This window comes from Urocampus carinirostris, chromosome 16 (genome assembly GCF_059441175.1).
Source record: "Urocampus carinirostris isolate Australia breed hairy pipefish chromosome 16, RoL_Ucar_1.0, whole genome shotgun sequence".
NCBI classification, from domain to species: domain Eukaryota; kingdom Metazoa; phylum Chordata; class Actinopteri; order Syngnathiformes; family Syngnathidae; genus Urocampus; species Urocampus carinirostris.
Window position 1 is genome coordinate 33,200,069 of NC_142364.1, and position 9,680 is coordinate 33,209,748.

A 9,680-nucleotide genomic window follows, 5' to 3' on the forward strand; every position below is an offset into this window, starting at 1 on the left:
ACGTCACTCAACAGAAAATGTCTTACCGCAATTTCACGAGTAAGAGTGCTAAAAAATTGACAAATCTTAACACAATTATTGACAAGTGAATCTTAAAAATCTTCACAGTAAGATAACTTATTAATTTCTCTTTGATTTATATCAAAATATGAATGGGAAATTAAAAACTGTGACAAATGGTCACAACCCTAAACCATACAAACTTTTATCTCTCCGTAAGGAAATCCTTCAGACTCCGTCGACGAAGGCGACTATTGCCCAATTTACTCATCTGAAACAATTTACACGGCCTCTCAAATGACAGTACTGTACTGTATTCATCCAGCTGATGTCAAATTTGATGACATTGCAACAAATGAGAAAAGCAGATGATGTTGAAAAATACAATTTACCGAAGGATTTACACACTCATCTCCTGGGTCAATCTAGAACACAAACCTTAGTGGAAATGGAAATATGACACCATATCATACCAGTCTTCAAGCACTACCATGTAAATGTTTTCCCTATTTCTGTCTGTCCGTCTGTCCGCCCTTCCATCCATCCATCCATCCATCCATCCATCCATCCATCCATCCATCCATCCATCCATACATCCATTTTCTTCTGCTTTTCTGCGGTCAGGTCGCGGGGGCAGCAGCCTCAGCAGAGAAGCCCAAACATCCCTGCTCCACGCAACTTCATCCAGCTCAACCGACAGGATCCCGAAGCGTTCCCAGGCCACCCCAGAGACATAGTCTCTCCAGTGTGTCTTCGGTCTTCTCCGGGGTCTTCTGCCGGTAGGACATGTCCGGAACACCTCTCGAGGGTGGTTTCCTGGAGGCCTCCTTATCAGATGCCTATCTCATTTTTCTTTTTTCAGTCTTTATTACCTGTATATTTAAACTTATTGACTAATATTGCCCAGAGCAACAACAAAGGAGGATTTGCATGTTAATCTCAAGCAATACAGAGCACTCCCAAATTCAACCTAAGCACTCCCCAAAATATAGCATTTTTAAAAACCCTTCCTTAATAAAAGACAAGCTAAGATTAAAAATGATGAAAAATTCAAGAAAAAAAAAAAACAAGACGTGAAAAACGCAGCATCGGAAATACTCCACTGCCTTGAAATGGTTGAGTCCATTTCATTCCTTGCACCGCATCATAGTATTTCTGCAGTGGTATTTTTGTAATATTTTATATAGTAGTAGTTTAAGTATTTCTGTAGTCATAGTTTTGTGGTATTGCTACAGTATTACTGTAGGTTTATTTTGGTTGTATTTCTGGCACTATTTCTGCAGTTGTATTTTTGTAGTATTCCATCATAGAATTATTGTAGTATATCTGTAATATTTTTGTAGTATTACAGTTTTTATTAGAGTTTTATTTTTGTGTTGTTTTTTTGTAGTATTTCTGCAGTAATATTTCTGTAGTATTTCTTCAGTATTTTTATAGTATAACTTCACTTTGATTTTTTATCATTTTTATTATTATTTCTACAGTAGTATTGTGGTAGTATTTCCATAGTATAATATGTGTAGTAATTTTTATAGTATTTCTGTCGTAATGTTTATGTAGCAGTATTTTACTATAGTAGTGCTGTGTTGTTGTAGTGTTTTTTTGTAGTTTTACTGTAGAAGTATTTTGAAGTATTCTCATACTAGTATCTTTGTAGAATTTCTTAAGATTTTTTTAATTTTACAGTAGTAGTATTTTTGTAGTATTTCTGTTGTATTATATTTCTAATGAGAATAAAGACAAACTAATTAGTTAGACTCTGTTTTTGATTTTGTGGTATTTTTGGGACAACGGGGACAAAGTTGGCACCAGAAGTTATGTTTTCATCAGTTGTATTGTAGTATTTTTGTTGCAGACACACACATGGACAATAGGGGCAGAGTTGGCATCAAAAGAACATTTTTCATCCACTAGGGTAGTTTGCTATGATGCATCTTGGGCAAGTACAGCCTGGTGGCACCCATCCCTCTCCGGGCCAACATACGTTTCCACCCAGTCTCAAATCGGTAGCCTTTGACGTTTTAGGTGAATGTGCTAACCAGTGCACTACAGAAACACACATTGCAAACACTTTTTGTTTGGCGGGCCGTATTTTTCCCTCCCCTGAACCGGGTGCCAACACTAAAATTGTCTCTGCACTTAATAGTGTGCAGTAATAAACTCAATGTACAGTAAAGGAATACAAGCATTTGCTCGTTTACAAGCTAGTCATAATTACGCTGGCATTGCTTGTTTTTTTGTTGACAAGCCACTTATCATGACTAAATCGCCCGTTGAATGTGGAAATCTGTGGTTGCACATTATGCATGATATCACTTCTTCTATCACGTCTTTTCTTCTCTTCAGACTCTGCTGATGCAAATCGGATGCTGATGAATGTGTTCATCCTCTGACCCAGATACTGTAGAAACGGCACAGCTTCACTTTTCATTCTCTTCAAATTGGACTCCCAGGATTCACCCTCGAGCAACAGAGCCAAGGATTGCTCGTAAGTGGCGGTTAGCAAACAAATGGCGATGTGTATAAATAAAAATGCTCCCTTTATCTATAATCTGCCCAGTAGCGTTTATCAGATCTATAACACTGTCTGATCTTCCTGCCTATAATGGGCTATTTCTGCAGAATAGACAGTTAAACGCTTGAGGGAAGATGCTGTAAAGCAGGGGTCTCTGACCTTTTTCAAGCTGAGAGCTACTTTTTGTTACTGATTATTGCAAAGGGCACCCAGTTTGATATGAAATTCTAAGATAACAACTCATCTAGATGGTTTGCTAAATAGCTAAAAAGGTAGCTTGAAAGTTAGGTAGAAAGGTAAACAGGGAAATAACTAAAAAAGATACCTAGCTCAAAGAGTAAAAAGCCGACCAAATAGCAAGAAAGAAAGCTTTAAAAAAGGAAGTTAGCTAAAGGAGGGAACAAAATTGACTTTCATAACTAGCATAAAGGTAAATAAAATAGCTACATAGCATACAAAAGAAAAAAAGCTAAATAGGTAGGTTGCTAAATAGCTAAAAATGTAGGAATATAGATGCTGCAAAGCTAAAAAAAGAATTTGATAGTTAGCTAGAGGGGTGAACAGGTTAAAACTAAAGGGAGCTGCATTTCTAACTAAAAGAGTAAAAAGCCAACTAAGTCTGTGAAAGGAATAACCAGAGAAGAAACAGCATTATACAGACAGAATTCCTCACAAGATAGGTCCATAATAACCCTAATCATTACCCTAACCCTAAACCTAACCCCAAACCTAACAAAGCATTAGCACAAAACCTAACCCTAACCCCCATTTTTAAAATCTTATTATTCTTTTCTTTTTTCATTTTTCATTTCTTATTTATTTTTAAAAAAATCTTTTTTGCTCCTTACTATAACCCTTAACCCAACACTATCCCTATTTCTCATCCTAGCCCTATGCCCTCACCCTCACCCTCACCCTCACCCTCACGCTATCCCTAACCCTAACTTTAACTCTGACTTTTACCCTAACCATAACCTAACCCTAACCATAACACTAGCATTAGCACAAAACATAACCCTAACTCCTATTTTTAATTTTTAATTTTTCTTATTTTTTTGTTTTTTATTATTTTTATTTTTTATTCTTTATTTTTTATTCTTTATTCTTTATTCAATATACATATATATATATATATATATATATATATATATATATATATATATATATATATATATATATTTTTTTTTTTAAATCTTTTATTTTTTGTTTTTCATTTTAAACGTCAGCGGATTACTGGTTTGTGATATTTCTGATCACCTACCAGTATTTACAATGTATGATGAAAAGGTTACTAAACAAGAATCAACTAAGGATTATGTTTACAAACGAGTTAGAACTGAAGAGACTATTATATCACTCTATGATGACTTAGTTAAACAAAACTAGAATGCTATATATGGTACAGATGATGTGAATCGTGCCTTTGACATATTTTTGGAAATATTCACCAACAAGTATAACAAAAATTAGCATATCGACATAAATATTAAGAATAAATCTGTAAACCATCCATGGATAACTAAGGGTTTATATAATGCTTGTAAGAAAAGAAAAACACCTTATATAGAAAATTTATTAAACTAAGAACTGAGGAAGCGGAATCCCGATGTAAAACATATAAAAACAAATTGACAGGAATATTAAAAGCAAGCAAGAAATTATACTATACCATAACAAAATTAATATCAAAGGTATTTGGGATGTATTAAATAGTATAATAAAAGGAAAGAATGTAAGTAATGCATATCCGAACTATTTTATTGATAAGAACAGTGAAAATTATAATTTAAATCAAGTTGTGGAGAATTTCAACAGTTATTTTGTAAATGTTAGACCAGAGCTCGCTGCAAATATCCCAGAGTGCAGTGGTAAGCAATTTGAGTCACTGATAAAAATGAACTCCAAGACTATGTTTTTATCTGGGGTTACGGAATCAGAAATCTTAGACGTGGTTAACAACTGTAAAAAAAAAAAAACGTCTATGGATTGTTTTGACATCGATATGGTACTAGTTAAGCAAATTATAAATAGCATTGTGAAACCATTTGACCTACATATGTAATCTATCATTTCTAACAGGAAAATTTCCAAATCAAATAAAAATAGCAAAGGTTATACCAATATACAAAAATGGAAACAAGCACATTTTTACAAACAATAGACCGGTATCTCTGCTTCCATAGTTCCCTAAAATATTAGAGAGACTTTACAATAATAGACTAGAACAATTTGTAGATAAACATAAATTGATTAATGAAAGTCACTATGGTTTTAGAGCAAACAGATCAGCAACAATGGCTATTACTGATGCAGTAGAAGAAATCACCCATAGTATAGAAAAGAAGAGATACGCAGTCGGGGTATTTATTGACTTAAAAAAAGCATTTGATACCATTGACCATAATATACTATTAAAAAAACTGGAAATATATGGCATCAGGGGAGTGGCTTTGCAATGGATTCAAAGTTATTTGACGGGGAGGAAGCAATATGTAAAAATGGGAGAGTTGTCATCTGAATACTTGGACATCTGTTGTGGAGTACCACAGGATTCTATCCTGGGACCAAAGTTATTTAATTGATATATTAATGATATTTTTAATGTTTAAAAACTATTGAAAATAGTAATATTTGCAGACAACACTAACATTTTCTATTCAAATGATAACTATATTGATTTGGTAACCTGTATTAATCGTGAACTAATTAACCTAAGAGTATGGTTGGATATAAATAAATGATCTTTAAATTTGAATAAAACCAAAGTAATATTCTTTGGTAATCGTAAGGCAAATCAAGATTTTGAAGTAAAAATGGATGGTGTTGCAATAGACATTGTATCAGAAATTAAGTTTTTAGGGGTCATAATAGACAATAAATTAAGTTGGAAAACACACATCAGACACATACAAACTAAGGTATCTAAAAGCATTTCAATAATTAATAAAGCCACATTTCTTTTAAATTATAATGCATTGTATTTATTATATTGTTCTCTAGTTCTGCCATATTTAACATATTGTGCAGAAGTCTGTGGCAATAATTACAAAAGTTCACTACAGCCCCTTTTTATCCTTCAAAAACGTGCAATAAGAACCATACACAGGGTAGAATATCGGGATCATACCAATATTTTATTCATGCAGTCCAAATTATTCAAATTGGATGATTTTATAAAAAAAATTCACCTCACAACTGTTATTTAAGGTCAACAAAAACATAGTGCCAGAAAACATACAAAAATTATTCACTCGGAAAGAGGGAAATTATAACTTGAGGGGCTGTAGTAAATTCAAAATCCCAAAGGTGACAACAACCAGGAAAAGTATGTGTGTGTCTGTGTGTGAAGTCAAACTTTGGAATAATTTACAAGATGAGATCAAACAATGTCCAACTATTCATGTGTTCAAATTCAAATACAAAAAAAGCATTACTGGCGAAATACAGGGATGAAGAAAATGGGATATGAGGGAGATTGGAAGTACTGCGTTTAAAACTATGGTTAACTTGTTGCTATTGTTGCTATTATTATGTCATAACTGTTATTATACATATTATATTTATTTTTATTGTTGTTATTATCGGTGGGGCCGCAGTGACATTTGGTAACTAGGCACATTATGACGTTGAGGGATGGGTATTACGAAGACTAGTGTATAAAATATGTGATTATTGTAATTATTATAATTATTGATATCTGACCTATGTAATAAGTATATCCATGAGATTTTGTTATATTAGACATAATAGGAAAAGAGGATTTGTAAAATGTATTTAATAGGGAAGATAAAGGGGTAGGGAAAATAAGCATCTGATTCTGACTACCCCTTTTCGAACATGTTATGTGACATTATTTTGTTGTTGACTCATTGTTTTTGTGCTGTTTTTATTTTAATGTTCAAAATAAAAGTTTTCATTCATTCATAACCTAACCTTAACCTAACCCTAACCTACACTCTAAGCCTAACCCTAACCCTAACTCTAACCCTAACCCAAGCATTCTCCTATCTCTTTCTCTCTTCTCTCTCAACCACTCTCTCTTGCTCTCTCTCTCCCTTCTTCTCTCTTTCTATTTCTCTCTTTCTTTTTCTTATTCTCTTTCCTTTTTCTTTCTCTGTTTCTTAATTTTTCATTTCTTTTCCCTTTTTCTGATTTTCTCTCTCTGCCTCGTTCTGTCTATTCTCTTTCTCTTTCACTAATTTTCTCTCCCTTTTTTCAGTTTCTTTCTCCCATTTTTAACTTGACATTTTTCTCTTTCTATTTTTCTTCTTTTGTCTCTATCTCTCTCGCTCCCTTCATCTCTCACTGTCTTTCTTTCTTCCACAATTTCTTTTTCCCTTCTTTTCTACATTTACTATCTATTTTTCTCCTCTTGTTCTTACAATGGGCACCAAAAGTTATGTTTGATTTGTAAGACAGTGGAACCTCGGTTTTCGAACGCCTCTCAGTTCAAACAAATCGGTGTTCAACCAAAAATTTCGAGAAATTCTTGTTTCAATGTTCGGTCAGAAATTCGGAGTTCGAACGCCGGTAATGCGTGAGTGCGTACGCTGGAGTGCGATGCTGAGCGGCGTACGGGTGTAGATCGTGTAGATCGCCCCCACCCCTCGTGACCAGCTGTTATCACGTGCGCACTTGCCTCTTTTTGCTTTCGCTTTTAATATCGGTGAACTGAGTGTTTTAGCCCCTAACTATGCCTCCGAAGAAGGTCGGTGCAAGCAGGACAGGTGAAAAAAGAAAAGTTGTTCGTACAACTATTGCCTTTAAGAAAGACATAATAGCTAAATATGAAAGAGGTGTGCGAGTTTCCGATCTTGCTAGGGAATACAGCTTGCGCCTTCTGCTGACCACCAAAAAGGTAAGAAATCCTATTCATAATTCTATTCTTTACCTTTTTTTTTTTTGTTACACGTTCGTGTTAGCGTAATCTTTCGTACGGAAGATTACGATAACGCGAACGTACGATTAGCCTGGGTTAGCTCTATGATTATGTTGAACATTCAGGTAAACATTCAGGGTTTTGGAACTGAGCCCAAAATTCAGGGTGTTGGAACGGAACCCCCTTTCCAATGAAGCGCTAGTCACTTGTGGTGCTAAATGACTTGTAAATGACCTGATTTTTTTATTTTTACACGTTCATGTTAGTGTAATCTTTTGTACGGAAGATTACGATAACGCGAACGTACGATTAGCCTGGGTTAGCTTCATGTTTACGTTAAACATTCATGGTAAACATTCAGGGTGTTGGAACGGATTAAAACGATTTACATTATTTTTAATGGGAAAAATGATTTCGGTGATTGAACAAATCGGTTCTCGAACAGGGTTCTGGAACGGATTATGGTCGAGAACCGAGGTTCCACTGTACTGTATTTATTAATGCCCCCAATAAGCAGGTCGGCGCCTTGCATGGCTGCATGGCCACTATTGCTGTGTGAGTGTGTGTGTAAATGGGTAAGCGTGAAGCACATTGTATAGCGCTTTGGGAGGTCTTCATTGACTTGAAAATTGCTATGTAAATGCAGACCATTTACCATTTATTAAATATATTATCATTATATTTCGAACATTTCCGTTTTGGTTAGCCCGATAAACAAAAACCCTGATGGGCCCGTGGGCTGTAGTTTGCACACCCCTGCTCTGGGCGCTCAGCACATCCAAAGCTCTGCACCTAAAATCACCCTCGGCAGTGAGATTGTAGAGATTTTGTAGAGGTTTTTTGTTCTATATTCTTTATCAATTATCCATTATCCGTTATCGGTCAAATTATAATTCACTACAAAGGCAAGAGGCCGAGACACTTGCTCTCAGCCAAGAGGCTGAGTCAAGGTCCTAGCCACAGAGCCAAGCAGCGATCAGTGCAAATGCACCGTTCCCGGAGGTACTGCAATACCGGGCCGATGCGAGAAGTGGACAGAGCAAGCTCTTATTCCATCTCCCGATTGCAAAAATCAAACTTACAGAATTTCACCATTCCCGAGGGACACTTCATAGAGGGTATACAAATTCAGAACTACAGTTGTCCAACACATGCCGACTCATCTAGAACCTCACAGTCAGGGGGAATTTTGTAAAGGTTTATTGCTATGTTTTCTTTATCAATTATCCATTATCCGTTATCGGTCAACTCATAGTACGCTACAAGGGGTTAAGGGGTTTTTAAGGGTTATTTTTCTATCTTCGTTATTCATTATCCATTATCGGTCAGTTCATAATACGCTGCAAAACCTAGGAGCCGGGACTCTTACTCTCAGCCAAAAGGCCAAGCTAAGGTCCCAGCCTCAAAGCCTTGCTGCGATCATTGCGAATGCACCGTTCCCGGAGGTACTGCAATACCGGGCCGATGCGTTAATGTTTAATTTTGGTAACAGCTTCAATGTCCATTGACTCAAATTGTGGTACATATTGGAAAAGGCATCTGATTTTATCTTGTCATCACACCATTTTTACTCACGGTGCAACTTTGTTATGGAGCATTATGGGAAAGAATTCCACCAAAACAATAATAATAATAATAATATTTTCCTTTGTATTGTCATTCTTTGTAACAATGTACACAGAACGAAATGTCGATACACCTGACCCGTTGTAGCGAGCTGATGCAGCCGCAGCCAGCAGAGGGCGCCGCCATTTTACCAATGTTACAATGTTGTACAACGTGGTATCTAAATGCCAATGGTGTAGTGTTTACACAATGGAGTTGCCCTTATTATTATTATTATTATTATTAGTGATTTTAATATTGGGCCGGGCCGCAAGAATATAGTCTAGCGCCCCCGTTTTATAAGCGCTATTTAAGTTACAAGAAATCCGACTGTTGGGCTAGAGAGAAAATTACAAAGGCTCCTGAAAGTAGAGAAGATGGGCTTTGCTGCGATTATCCGGAAACGCTCATTTCAATAAAATTCAATTCAATTTCTAATAGCTACAAGATGGCAACAACCTCCAACAATGGATTATCTCACTGACTTTGGTATTGCACTGGCATTCACGTGTGCCGACAGTCCAATCACAGGCAAGAAATGACAGGATTTGCTTCATAATATACCACATAGGCCCATATAACGCTTGATCATAGTGAAAAATAGTTGACGATATATGGACAACTAGGAGAACGAAACTCAAAAACCTTTTTTGTACATATTTATAACTACAAATTTCTAAT

General features: G+C 35.7%; 1 pseudogene; it reads right to left on the minus strand.

Moving 5' to 3' along the window:
* Window positions 1-8,374: 8,374 nt before the first annotated feature.
* On the minus strand, window positions 8,375-8,516 carry LOC148351131 (U2 spliceosomal RNA; annotated as a pseudogene).
* Between the last annotated feature and the right edge of the window lie 1,164 nt (window positions 8,517-9,680).